A 15285-nucleotide genomic window follows, 5' to 3' on the forward strand; every position below is an offset into this window, starting at 1 on the left:
TTAGGGAGTAGGGGGAAGGGAATGGTTGTCTGTTTGGAAACAAGTTATATGCCAACACTGCTGTATTGCCCAATAAAACAGTCTTTCACTCAGAAAAATTTAACAGCTCCCCCCACTGGTTTGAGTAACCCATGGCATATTAATCATGAACATTTCCCCCCATGGGCATGACAGAGCCTTTTTTTTTGTTTGGTATATCTGTGGCTGCCCTGGACCTGTTCTCATTTGAACTGTCAAACAATACATTTTCACTCTCAATTAATGATACTGTCTTTCAGGTTCACTGATTGCATGGTGTGCCTCAAGGCTCACCTCTTGGGCCAACCATTTTTCTTCTTTATACCTTCGTCATATTATTCTCAGCTCTTTTCATTATGTTACAAAGTCTTATCCATTGGGTAAACTAAATTCTTCCAGTGAATTGTGATTATTATAACTCTTTAGCTGCTATCAAGGACTAGAGGTCTGAGAAATTCCTTCAACCCTGTTCATACAAACGGATATCCTAGTTATTGAGCCCTGAATGCATCTCAAGGAAACTAGGACACACAGCACTTCACAGTTCAGCAGGACTGCGGAGGAGAACACACGAATGATTCAATGTGTCATCTGTAAATACTGCCATGCTTCCTAATGGGCAATAGGGGGCAGACATGCTAACTATGTCTGAGCGAATGAATAAATACAACATAAATCAAAGTACTTATAAACAAATTAGTATTTACTGCATGCATATTAATAGTCTGGCATTGCCAGGCCTTCCTCCAAAGTGGTGCGGAGGAGGGTCTGGCGAGTCCACACAGCACTCGGGATGGGAGAAAAATGTGCTCTGGTATATTGGCTTTTCTTTAAACCAATCACAATCGTCTTGGGTGGCGCACGGAGCAGCAGCGCCTTTGCAAAATAACCTCAGGAAGGAACTTGTTTTGGTGGAACGTGTACGTTGAAAAGTTGTTTTTAGTCGTGCAACAGAAAACTCAGATTGGACAGATAGTCTAGCTAGCTGTCTGGATTTACCCTACAGAGATCTGAGGAGCAGTTAACCATAGTTCTCATAAATCCAAATCCACTGGAGTTTAAAATGCCAACATAAAAAAAACATAAGGTAGGCTTCGGCGGAATTTCCGGCGGCACCTGAACAATCCCGGAAGTGGAACGTCGTGGATATAGACTAGCATGTGAGTAATATTTTGGATCCACAAAATAAATACTGGGTAACATATTACATAACTGGTTTAGACAGGGGTTTATCTTTTCAGTAATATTTAAGAAACATGTACCTATGATGATACACTAATGTACCTTTTAACCTGAGAATTAAATGGGAGTTTTGAGGATCTGGTCAGATTGAGTTTAATGTTGTTGACCAATAAGTCGATAATTTACAAGGTATTGTCATATATTTTATGTCATATCATACTATATCTGTTAAAATAAATAAGATGCGTTTTTACATATGAGATTTACATATCAAGGATTTGAATCCCTCTTGAATAAGATCCTAAAATTCATCATGAAAAATGTTTTACCAAAATATTGATATTTTGTAGCAAAAATTCTGGGGTAACTCATAATGTTAACACTAACAAATAATTTGTTGTACCTTTGTACCAGCAAATCATTTTTGAAAATAAAGTTTGTTTTCGAACTACAGTAAAAGCAAGTAATATCATTTTTTTTTTGCTGCAAATGTTGACAATTAATTATACAGCAATATTGCTCAAGAGAAGTGAAATATTCTCTCTATATGTTGCATAAATGTATAATATTCAGATAATGGCACATTCGATTTTACAATATGCTCTGCTCTTTATAATAAAGCAATATATTCCACAGCAGACCTGCCTGTTAAAGTCAGTTCACAGGCCAATTGTATAATGCACATGCACACAGCTGTGCTCAAACTCACTTCTAATTCTTTAACAGTGTGTGTTTTTTCCCACAGCCTGTTGCTCTGTGTTCTGGGAACATATTTCTTTCAGATTAAAGAAAAAGGTCATACCAAATCTCAAATCTCCAACATTAAAGAGAAATTCACATCATGAATCAAGTAATGGCAACCATGCAGTCGAGGAAATGGCCATTAGATTACTGCATGGAAAGGACGGTGGATTAACTTGCACTTGAAGCAGCTGTTGAGTGTAATTTTTCAAACGTATTTAAATAATTTGAACTCTTTTAAAAGCAGCAACCAGGCATCATTAAGAGTAACATGGATGTGTGTGTGTGTGTGTGTGTGTGTGTGCGTGTGTGTGTGTGTGTGTGTGTGTGTTTTCAGAGGATTGCAAAGATGTATAAAGACTGGTGTCGTCATTAGTTTGGTGGGGAAAAAAAGTGCAGCCAGTACAGATTAAAGGGAATTTACACACACAATGAATCTATTTGATCACCCTTACATTTAAATAATCAGAGGCCATATTATTTAATCATACACATCCTTCTATTTGATATTACCACTCTAACAATATTCAATATTATCACCAAATCAGCTATTCTGTTCAAATGATTGGTGTGGATTACCAATAAGAGCATTGAGTTGAATGTGATCCCAGCATGATCCTGATCCTGAGCTTATTTAGAACCAGATTAAGTGGTATGAGGCTCAGCTCACAGGAGAGCCAGATGAACAGTCTTTAGCGTGGCATTTGGTGCATCCCGAGGATTATTTACACTCTGAATTAAATATCACCCCATCCATTGAACTCAAAAGTGCAGCTATAATGCTAAATTACAATGCAAGTTCAATTATGTGACCATTAATTGAAAAGATAGGACAGTTATGGCCAATGCAGTGGCGGTGACTGTGGTGACTTAATGTGTGTTTCTACATGTGTGTGTGATTCATTGTCTGTGGCTGTGTTTACATTTAAAACTACGTTTACATCATGGTAGCCCCAAAGAAGATAACATTTCAATCCTGAGTCAGCTGTGATATGTCTTCTTATCTGACACATTTGACTGATATGCATGGGTGTGTGTTTGGTTATTTGTCTACGGGAGACAAACAGCTGCTATGTACCTGGCCCAAACCCCGGGCTAAAGATGGCAGGGGCACATGGCCTCATGGAGCATTCCCACCTGCTACCGCACAGCACATAACTTGCTTCAGCAGGAAGCAGCCGGTGTGCACTCACACACCCCCGTCATACATGTGCTTGCCTGGACACATTTTCAGAGCCTGGCACAGCTCACCTCACATGTGTCAGCACTTTCTTTCCCTGTCTTCACTCTTTTCCTGGATACTGGTAATCATGGTTCTAATTACCTCTCAGTGTGTTGCTGAAATATCGCAGTGCACAGCCCGCTGATACCAGTGGCTCGATTGACGTCAGAAGTCATAGAGAGCACGAGGATGGAGAGGGTGACCACAGAAACTGAGATCTATGACAGTCTGAGGTCTTATTAGATTGGGTAATAGTGTGGATTTTGTTAGATTACTTAAAAATCAGTATTGATTGGAGGTTTGCTCATAAAGGAGCCAAATCTAAAATGTCAACTTCTTTTGAAAAGTATTGGACTCCAGTTTTCAATGATAGCCTATAAATTAAGCAGGAGAAGGAGCTAATTGGATCAAAATCTGCTTGGAGGTTACACACAGGTTTTCTAGTTAAACATCTTCTCTTGTCCTAAACCCAGATTTTTTTTCAAGATGCAAAGATGTATTCATCGCATACACAATGTGTGCAGTGTTTAGTTGTCGTTTCCATGGACTGTGTATAGCGGAAGTCAACAAAAAAAGGAAAGCAAAACACATAAACAAAACAAAGGAAATAATAAAAGGCGAAATAAGATAACACAAAGATCAAAAAGCAAAAGTATGTACAAGGCAGTAAGTAACAGAATCTAGGTAAAAACACAAGTGAATATGGAACATGGCATAGGAAATATTGATCAAAATGGGACATGGAAATGTGGGTCAGAATGTGAATGTGGTTATTGTAAATGATGAAATATGAGAAACAGAGCTTAAATCACTACTGATTTAGTTGTATAATTCTAACCAGGGATGTCTACATATAGCCATAACATTTTTTTGCATATCCTGGCAAGTGTGCAAACACAGATAAATGTCCTTTGTGGTTAACATGTGCCAATATACATGAAATAAAATAATTGGCAGTGTGTGGGTGTGTGAGCATTACCTTTTTCCTGCTAAACTGAAACTTAACCCTAATAAAGATTTCCTTTTTCCCGCTAAAATGAAACTTAACCCTAATAAAGATTGATAGGGTGCATACTTTTTTTTATCAGATGTCATAGGTACATAGTTAAACATGTTGCTATTTAAAATGTGTTCACCATATGGGGGAGAGACAAATAAGGGGGAAAGTAAATAAACACTTAAATAACTTAATTACAAGTAGAAACAATAAAGGTGGGTCATATTAAGTTAAGTGCAGCTATGTTAGAGGTCTGGCAGTGACTTCACTTTGATATATGAGTTTTTAAAGCAACATCAGCTCAAAGGAGGCCAACTTCTCAAACTGAAGGTGCATCTCTGAAAAACTACAAAATTATTTCACATGTCAAGGGGAACAGTCAGCTTTCACAAGGGTCTATTTTACCCACAAACATAGGCTATATAGTCTAAGAATGCTATGGAGATTAGAGGAACAGTAAGGAAAATATTGACAGCATATGCCAAACAGACAGGGAAGTGAAACATACTACCACTACATTACTAAATAGCATCAAACCAAATATGGCCCACCCCCGTTTGCAATGTTGATTTAGTTACATCAAAGTTAAAGCTGTTTCTCATGAGGAGCTTATCTCCCTGCAGGTCTTTTGGGAACATAAGAGCCACATTTATTACGCAGTATATGTACTCTATATAAACTCTTATGTTGTATAATAGGTACGGTTGATGGAATGATACTGCTTTGAAGCATCCAACATACCTTAATGTATGCTTTGTAGGGCTGGGTACCGAATTCAATACTTTTTAGGCACCGACCCAATTGCCTCTAAAGTATCGAGTATCGAAAAATGCCTCGTCATTCAATGCCAAATTTCAATACCTAAAGGAATAAGTCTCATCAGCATCAGTGAGCCAATCAGCAAGCAGCTTGCTTCTACCAAGCTCTAATAATGTTTGTGATTGGCTGTCTAAAGTCACGCAGGAAAAACTCTACGATACACAGAGAGACCTGCTCACGTAGTAGGAGCTGAAACATAAATAAAAAGATTTGTGCTGCGATGTGTAATGTTGTAATTTATTTTTGTTTGATAAAACTGGTATCGAAAAAAGTATTGTTCAGGAACCGGTAGCGAAGTAACGCTATCAGTTCTGGTATCGAACATTTTTGAACAATACCCAGCCCTAATGCTTTGTCTACAGGCACAACAAACCCTTTAATTACTGTGCATTGCCATTGGACAATGTTCCCACTAGTTGGTTTAGTCAGTTTTATTGAGAGTGAGAACAGACTAAAGAGAAAGACTGTGTCAGTGTGACAGTATTTAATTCTGGGCTTTGGTCTCCTCAGGAAAGACACATCACTCTTCTTTTTAAAGCTTTGTCAGTGACAATAGCGTACAGGTGTGCTTCAAATGTCAATGGTTTCTAATGAAAGGAATAGAAATTCAAATCAAAGCCATTACACCCAACAGCTCTTGGTTGGCTAAATCTGTTCACTCTGCTACAGTTCACAGGCACAATTCTATCTTCGGACTTATTTCACACAGGCAGGCGTCAGGGATTTTATCTCCGTTTCATTTGCTGAATATGGACAGTTCCTGCACTCCAAATCATACAAGTACATTCGAGACTTGAAAGAGAAAAGGCATTTACAGGAAGTTATTCGGTTGAAGGAAGGTGCAATTAGTCAAAACTGGCATTTTTAAATGAATTTGACAGTGGAAGATAATGCAGTTTCAAGAGTTCTCTGTCCATCTTCCCTCCCTCTCTGTTAGACTCCATCATGTGAAGGCAGAGCCTTCCTTAAAATCTCAGCAGGAGCTTGCTGCTTGGAGACGCTAGGCTACCAAGCCGAGCAGTGTAAACATGGGCTTCAAAGTGAATACTTGATGCTGTCTGGATTTTGCCATGGTGCCCCCCTTTGAGTTATAGCCATTGAATAATGTTTAAAGAGGGCAACTGTGAAGGCACTTGAATATTTTTTCCTATTTTATAAGTAAATATTTAGAGAGTTTGTGGGAACCCTGTTGATACATTCAAATTCTAAATATGCTGCAGTAATTGTGGCACCAAGGAGTGAAGTGTGTAAAAATTATGAGATGTACAACCCTCTACCATTCACAGTATTGTACAAAACCCAATCAATTTTGCAACCCCATGTTAACACCCTCTTGTCTTCATACCAGATGGAGTTGGTTTGTTTTATACTTCTGTCCTGAATGGATAGCTTTCTATTGCTCGTAATGAGCACCATTGAGATGAGGTGAAGTCACTTAAGGGGCTGTCTGGGCAACACATGCAGCATTTCCAAGATGTACGACCGCAAGCTGCCTTCCTCCTGGCTCACCTCCCACCTCCCCACCTCCACCCCCCTCCAGACCCAACTCTTGTGGTTAAGGGCCTTCTTCCTGCCAGAGGAGGTTGACTGTTGTTGTTGGAATTGCCATGGCCACTTAGAGGGGCTCTCTCAATCAACAGGGACTGCAACTCCTTAAATGGGGCTCGGGGATCACCGGGAAATACAAAACAAGAAGCAGCACCTAATCTTGCATTCATGCTCCATGCTCTCTCAGTCCAGAAAAATGCATTCAATTTGACCTGACAAATAGGGTAGCGGTTTCCTTAAGTGTTTCATTTTGATAGTAGGTGGCCAATTTTACTAGCATATTTTCTCTGCTTATCCCCCCATTTCCAGCCTAAGCAGGAACTGGTGGCCTCATAGGTGTAGTGTAATGTTTTATCCATGATGGATGATCATACGCCTTCAGGGAGGTGGTCAGTGAGATTTAGGCACAATGTAACGAGTCTATGCTACAGCAGCGCTGCCCAGACTGACAATGAAGTGGAGAGTGCCATATTGCAATAATGGAAAAAGGGGAGAGGGAAAATAAGAGAGGGAGGAGATATAAACAGCACTCCAACAGGGAAGCAAAATACCGCAATCTGTTCTGGCAGAACAGATTGAAACGATTACAGTGAGGGGAATATTCAGTTTAGGGATTTTTTCCCCCTCCACTCCACCTCATCTGTCATGAAGTGCATGAATGCTCTGACCAGAGTGAGAGAAAGAGACACTGCCAAATCATGCCTTGATGTTTGTAGCATCTTGGATCAGTCTTGGATTTATAAATCACATGTGTGAAGAAGGCAAAGACTGATGATAAGAGAAGCACTTAGAAGAAAAAGATTCAGATAGACAACAGTTATTAGAGAGTACTTCTAAAATCGGGTTTTAATATTGTTGTTATTGATTTTTTTCTAATGTCATCAGAAAACTGATTACACAAAGATAAGATGTGGCCGGGTGAGCTCACTTGGTAGAGCAGGCGCACACAATTAGAGGTTTATTCTTCGACGCAGAAGGTCCAGGGTTCGAGTCCGACCTGTGACAATTTCCTGCGTGTCTTCCCCCTCTCTCTCCCCTTTCATATCTAGCTGTCCTATCCATTAAAGGCGGAAATGCCCAAAAAATAACCTTTAAAAATAAAAAAAATGAAAAACGATCAACGTGATCACCTGTTGTCACGTGACAACAAACCATCTCCATGACAACAAAACAGCTCCACCCACTGAGGAAGTCCAGGAGATGCGGGTTGAAAGCTTTTTATATATAATTTCTTTAAACTGTTGTTTCTGAGGTCAAGAATGAACATTTGATGACACTTCAAGATATGTCCCATGCAGTAGAACTACAATAGAATTTCTCAGGAGAATCTTTTTTTTCTAATGAAGCAATTATGGGTATCAGCTGTTTTTGTTATCTACTAAGAATTAAAGAGTAAACAGCCTTTACAGCAACAATCACCGAGCACCACAAGCAGCAAATTTCAAAGTGGGAGGCAGGCCTCCCCAGGGGGGCTTCACAGGGGAGGCTCAGTGAATGGACGTGAAAAAATAGCTAAATTAGTTATCAAAAGACGATAGATAGACTCACATAGAATAGATTAAATGTGTGTGATTTAGTTAAAGAGTTTAAAGATACAGTACGTTTTCCAAAGTCAGAAACTATAATAAACCCCTTAGGACAGACCTGTTTGAAGGTCTGAATGATATAGGATATCTTGACCAAATGTTGACTAAGTCTATCTCAATATTTAACATCATGCATAATTTAAGTAAAAACCCTGAATGAATTTTCTTCCTAAGTTTGGGTCCCCTTTAAGATTTAAATGGAAATCCTGATCCAGTTGTTAGGGGTATTAAAGGGAGGTGTATTGAAAACGGTATTAAATTACTATTTTTGTTTTTTATATCATAATTTGTCCTAGTTTTTGAGAGTGTGTTTAAGGTTATTGATATACTTTTCTTTTTTAAGATTATCTTTTGGGCATTTTAGGCCTTTAATTGACAGGACAGCTGAAGACAGGAAAGAGGAGAGATAGAGGGGAAATGACATGTAGCAACAGTCCACAGGTTGGAATAGAACCAGCGGCCGCTGCGGTAAGGACTGAGCCTTTGTCCATGGGGCGTGCGCTCAACCAGGTGAACTACGAGGGCACCTACCTACGAGGACCATGCTTGTTATGGATTATTTTAAAGGGAGGGATGTTTAGTTTCAGTTTTTGGTGTCTTTGGGCTGTGAAAAAAAAGCCTATATATATATATATATATATATAAAAAAAACATTGGCAGAAAAACTAGTCATTAAACCATAATGCAACTCTTCCTACATTCAGTCAGCTCTCTCTTAATATGTCCGACCTTTGATCACTTAAAGCATCAAGCTAGAAAAATTTTAAAGAAAATAATTATCACATGACATGTTGTGTTTTGCGTATTAGTGTAGCTGCAATAATATATGTACACATGTTGGCCTTTGAGTGTACGTCCACACACTGGATGTTGAAAGGCACTCTGGGAAATATTAAGTTAAAGCAGAAGTAGAAGAGGTGGTTTGAGGTTAGGTGGGTACACTAAAAAAAGAAACTCACTGGACGTGAAAAACCAATGATGATATGATGCGCCTGGGATGCATATGACATGCTTTCCTGGCTTCCCCCCCCCCCAAAATGCATAAAAGTGAAAATATTTTCAACGTTTCCAGTGCTTATCAATGTGGCACTTGGGCCAGAAAGCCCCAGGTGTTCCCAGCCATTTTGCTCTGCCATGGTATTTTTGAAGCAGATCCATCTGTAGCGAGGCATCTCTGTATAATTTCAAGGGCATACTTTTCTTACAGTTAAGATAATCCTTCCCATAAGTCAGTCATACATTCCATTTAAACACTAAAAAACGTCAAACCTGAATACACTCGGTTTTCTGCCCTTATAGTTGAAGCAATCAATCAATTCACTATGATTTAATAAGTGACCAAAATAAACCTGGCAGTATATCTTTGACACATTTATGATATACAGTAAACAAGTAAAAACTGAATTAAAGGTCTAAACATCTGTATGATCAGAGTGAACCGAACATGCCACAGCAACATGTCAGGCAGAAAAATGACGCATTAACTCCCCATGGCCCATTACAATGCATTGCACTAGCGTGCCTGTCTCCTCTCCCAATAGTTATTTCTTCCTGCCCTGTAATTAGGCCAGCCTGCAAAAAAAAAGTCGATTTGTTTACCCCGATGTTTCTTTCTCATTATGTCTGGAATACATCCCCCCGAGATTTACTCTGCATGTAGCCTACAGAGCACAGGGGTAGCCAGGGTTGTTTTCAGCAATGATGGATAGTTCTTCTTTTGTTCTCCTAAGGAAACAACGTTTGCTTTTTTCCATTTAGCTATCAGTCATAGAACTAAGGCATGGCCATTCGTATGTATGAAACAGTAGACAATGGTTAGGTTTACATAGTATGTAACTGAAATAACAGTCAAATTTCTCACGAAATGTTACACTGTTGCCTTGACATAGTGTGTGTACTTTTCTATTCTTGTAGAGCCCTACGTGACTCACAGCATGTCTGTCGTATCAAAGGTGATGATGTGAGTTTGCAGTATTGTACTCCATATTTGCATATGGAATGGATATTAAAATGAAACCAGTCGCTTAACAGAAATATATAAGACTGTATTACACATACTGTTGTTTTAAAGGGTGCAACTATACATAGATGTGTAATTATGTTTAATCAGGTCATCATTTAACTTTCAAACTTGTGTTTTTCAACAAGGCTAAGAGTCTACAGCCAGCTCGGTCAGGCTGAGGGGCTTTGAGCAAAATTCTTACGTCACGATGCTAACATGCTCACAATGACCATGCTAAAATGCTCATGTTTAGCAGTTTTAACCTTTTTACCATTGCCACTATCTTAGTTTAGCATGCTAGCATGCTAATATTTGCTAATTAGCACCAAACACAAAGCTGAGGCTGTGGCTGATCGAAACATCATTAGTTTTGCAGACATTTTGTCACAAATATAATATAATAACATATAAAAACAGATTATAATTTTGATCTGATGATTGTGGTAGATGAAAAGTTAAGATGTCACCAAAGTTATTGCAAATCATCCTCCTGAGGGGGGACATGAAAGTGTGTCCCAAATTTCATGGCAATTCATCCAATATTAGACATTCAACCTGAGACATTTTACTAAAAAACTAAAATGTCTCATACACAAGAGAAAAAGTGAGGTAATCTCTTAAATCAGTCACAGTCATCCCTCAGGGACCCTGAATGTCTGTACAAAAGAGACATCCATCCAATGGTGGATGAGATAATTCAGTCTGGAAAAAGTGGTGAACCGACGAGCCATCCATGGAGCCATGCGGCTCAAGGCAGATTCAGATAAGCTCAAGTCAATGCCTAACATCTGAACTCTGACTTAGTCACTAAACAGTTGCTAAATTTGCTATACAACCTTACAGCATTTGAACACCGTAACAGTTTAGCCTTATATAAATTAGAGGAATGTGCTGTCAGCCATTCATGGTCCAGGATGACTGAGGATTTTGTCTTTAAATTCATTCAACACAGAGCATGATTTTTATCCTGGGGTCATGTCTCTAAACAAAAATCAGGGGTCTTAAATTTAAAGCTATTAGTACATAGTTTCTGTCTCCCCCATGAGGAATTCTAAGTAATAACAAAAACACTGTTGCCTTCGGTGATCCCGAACCGCCCCCACCCCTCCTTCACACAGTTGCTAGTAGCCAAGGAGGACACGGAGGATTAAAAAAACATGATGGACTCTTCAGAAGAGGTAATTATCTTCACTCGAGTTTCTGCGCAAAAGTCGCCGGACGATCTTCTGAACATAGACATACTGAGAAATACAGAGAGAGTTGTGTGGAGCTGATGGCTTGAATGTAACGGACGTTCATTAATATCAAAAAAGTTACGCACTAAAGCTTTAACAGGGCTAAATAACACAACTGTTAGTCCAACTGTACTTCTGTAGATTATGCTCAGGGATTATGAGAAGAAAAGGGTCAAATCATATGAAGGATCAATAATCAATAAGGATAATGGATGAGTCAGCCTGTGTTAGTTGGTGTATGGTCTTTCGACCATGACAAAAGTAAGATAGAAGATAGCACATAAATCAAAAAATATCAGTGGTAGAATATGTATTCAGATCCTTTACTTAAGTAAAAGTACTAATACCACACTGTAAAATACTCTGTTACGAGTAAAATTCCTGCACTGAACATGTTACTTAAGTAAAAGTGTGTAAGTATCATCAGGAAAATGTACTTAAAGTATTAAAAGTAAGTACTCAAGGCAGAAAAATCCTCACATTTTAGAAAGTGGAAACGATCCAAACAGTTCTGTGTTTAATGCGCTTGTAATTTCAGCTGGACTTTTATTTTATAAGCTACATGTGTTTTGTGTGCAAAAATCTTAATTTGTAAAGTAACTAGTAACTAAAGGTATCAGATTAATATAGTGGAGTAAAAAGTACAATATTTTCCTTTGAAATGTAGCGGAGTAGAAGTAGAAAGTGGCATGAAAGGAAAAGACTCACGTAAAGTACAAGTACTACAAATGTGTACTTAAGTACAGTACTTGAGCAAATGTACTTAGTTACACCACCCCTGAAATATACTGTCTTAAAAGCTAACAATTCACTCCTATTTTCAAACTTTGATAGTTTTGCCTAATGTCTGACATTCAAAACAAATAAAAATCTGCACAAAGGCCCAAATCTAGCTTCAGAGTCATCCCACAGACTCAGAAACTGAAACAGTGAACGTCCACTTTTCGTTTTTCATGTATTTGCTCTCAGCTAAAGCAATCTAGTTTTCCTTTACTAACATATTCAATAATAATAATAAAAAAAAGTAAGTGGTACGCATATCACCAACTGTCTGGCACGGGCAGGCCTTGCTTGAAATCACACATTTCGAGCGGTGTTGCTCGCAGCTTGTCTCAGCAGGGTCCTTGTTAACAGGATAGCGCCTCCAAATCTGCTCCTGTAACACCTCCCAGCACGGGTCATTACTGCCGAAATCACTGCTGATGCCCAATCAGATCATAGCACAAAAGTATTTCCTGCAATCAACGAGCAATGCACCGAGGCGACAGATGCTTATGTGCAGGCATACTAACAATACCCTTAAATAACATGCAGAAATAGGAGGAGGTGGTGTGGCGCTAAAGCAAGCATCATTATCACATGGACTGCAGATGAAAAGATTTGGTGTGATACTATGAACACACCCGAATCCATGTGTGACTGTGCAATTACAGCACATTTACTGCACCAGCTGCTGTATAAATAGGGGAGTTTGTGCAGTGTGGTGTGGCAAACGCTCCCAGGAGATTGAGCGGTTGCTGGCTTTGAAGGTGAAATATAGCAGAAATATTTTCTCACTTGAAGTCGTGTTAAGAGAATATTAAGTCAGTGGTACAATTGGACGGTATAGGAATTCTAAATGAAATCACATCAGCTTGTAAATTCAGTTAGGGTAACATGAATCCCCAAAACAAGGCCAGCAAATGCACGCATTGTGCAATGTGAGCATAGAAACTGAGTGAGTAAACTTGTTTCTGCTTTTTCTACAAATTCTGTTGAGTTGCTCAATAACAGCTGACAGATGGTTCTACCAAACTAAGCAGTGGGCAGCTCCTGGGTAAGAATGAGCAAAAAGAGGACAGGATCAGACAAGAAAATAAAGTTGGTCGGCTTAAAGGACAAATCTGGCGCAAAATGAACCTAGGAGTTAATAACACATTTACTGAGTCGACCGTTCTCTGGGATTTGTTTTCATGCTAATCGAATGTGACCAGTTTTAGCACAAACCGCTAATTAGTTTATAACGCTAGTCGTTGGGGCACGGGTAAAGTAAAAAGAAATCACTATTTCTATACCACCAACAAGGCTCAAAATAGCATCACACTTCCACGGTAGCATAATGAGGGTCCCTACATGTAAACCGAAGCATTGACAACTTTGTAAGTGTACAGACAGTTTATTAAAAAGATAGTTTAGAAAGACAGTACCGTTCATGTATACATGCGGGCGCCATCTTGGGAAAACAGTCACGACCAGTCGAATGAGCCGTGAGCCTTGTTAGTGTTATATCCATCTTCATCCATCTTCATCCGCTTATCCGGGGTCGGGTCGCGGGGGTAGCAGCTCCAGCAGGAGACCCCAAACTTCCCTTTCCCGGGCCACATTAACCAGCTCAGACTGGGGGATCCCGAGGCGTTCCCAGGCCAGGTTAGAGATATAATCCCTCCACCTAGTCCTGGGTCTCCCCCGAGGCCTCCTCCCAGCTGGACGTGCCTGGAACACCTCCCTAGGGAGGCGCCCAGGGGGCATCCTTACCAGATGCCCGAACCACCTCAACTGGCTCCTTTCGACGCAAAGGAGCAGCGGCTCTACTCCGAGCTCCTCACGGATAACTGAGCTTCTCACCCTATCTCTAAGGGAGACGCCAGCTACCCTCCTGAGGAAACCCATTTGGGCCGCTTGTACCCTGGATCTTGTTCTTTCGGTCATGACCCAGCCTTCATGACCATAGTTGAGGGTAGGAACAAAAACTGACCGGTAGATTGAGAGCTTTGCCTTCTGGCTCAGCTCTCTTTTCATCTAGCAGTGCGATAAATTGAATGTAATACCGCACCTGCTGTGCCGATTCTCCGACCAATCTCCCGCTCCATTGTCCCTCACTCGCGAACAAGACTCCCAAAGGTACTTGAACTCCTTCACTTGGGGTAAGGACTCATTCCCTACCTGGAGAAGGCACTCCATCGGTTTCCTGCTGAGAACCATGGCCTCCGATTTAGAGGTGCTGATCCTCATCCCAGCCGCTTCACACTCGGCTGCGAACCGATCCAGTGAGTGCTGAAGGTCACAGGCCGATGATGCCATCAGGACCACATCATCTGCAAAAAGCAGCGATGAGATCCCCAGCCCACCGAACTGCAACCCCTCTCCACCCCAACTACGCCTCGATATCCTGTCCTGTTGTTAGTGGTATAGAAATAGTGATTTCTTTTTACTTTACCCGTGCCCCTGACGACTGGCGTTATAAGCTAATTAGCGGTTTGCGCTAAAACTGGTCACATTCGATTAGCAAGAAAACATATCCCAGAGAACGGTCGACTCGGTACACATGTTATTAACCCCTAGGTTCATTTTGCGCCGGAATTGTCTTTTAAGCTAGAAAAACAAAGATTAAATGGTTGTCTATCATGTTATAAGGAACAGAATCAGGCGGGGAGATTTCTCTGGAGAGGTATTTTTGTTGTTTGAATGGCACCTGTAACACTGAGCAGTGTGGCTGTAGGTATTTGGCTGGCTGTCCTGATTTGTGAATGGTTTGATGCTGGAATTTACTGCATGTGCGTGTGTGATTCTGTTTAATCTTTTGCAGAACTACAGTAATTCAACTACAATAACCTCTCAAAATCAGGGAGACTTTACACCAGTAAAAAGCCAAAACAGTAGTGGAAAGAAACACATTATAATGTACATGCACTCGAGTACAGTTTGGAGGTAATAATACTTTGTGCAACATTTTCTTTCTATTTTGACATGTCAATTAACATATCATTCTATAAAATATAATGCATTGTTAAAGATTTAACTACCCAAGGGTTCATTTGCAAAAGCCATTTTATTTTTATTTTACTAAAGCATGTTGTGTGTTCAATCCAGGAAACATCAACCGAATTGGTGTTAGGTTGGTTTGATATGATTTGATGTGTTTTTTTTAATTGTGCACTCAAGGGAATATCAATCAA

The sequence above is a fragment of the Sander vitreus genome, chromosome 1 (genome assembly GCF_031162955.1).
Source record: "Sander vitreus isolate 19-12246 chromosome 1, sanVit1, whole genome shotgun sequence".
Classification (NCBI taxonomy): domain Eukaryota; kingdom Metazoa; phylum Chordata; class Actinopteri; order Perciformes; family Percidae; genus Sander; species Sander vitreus.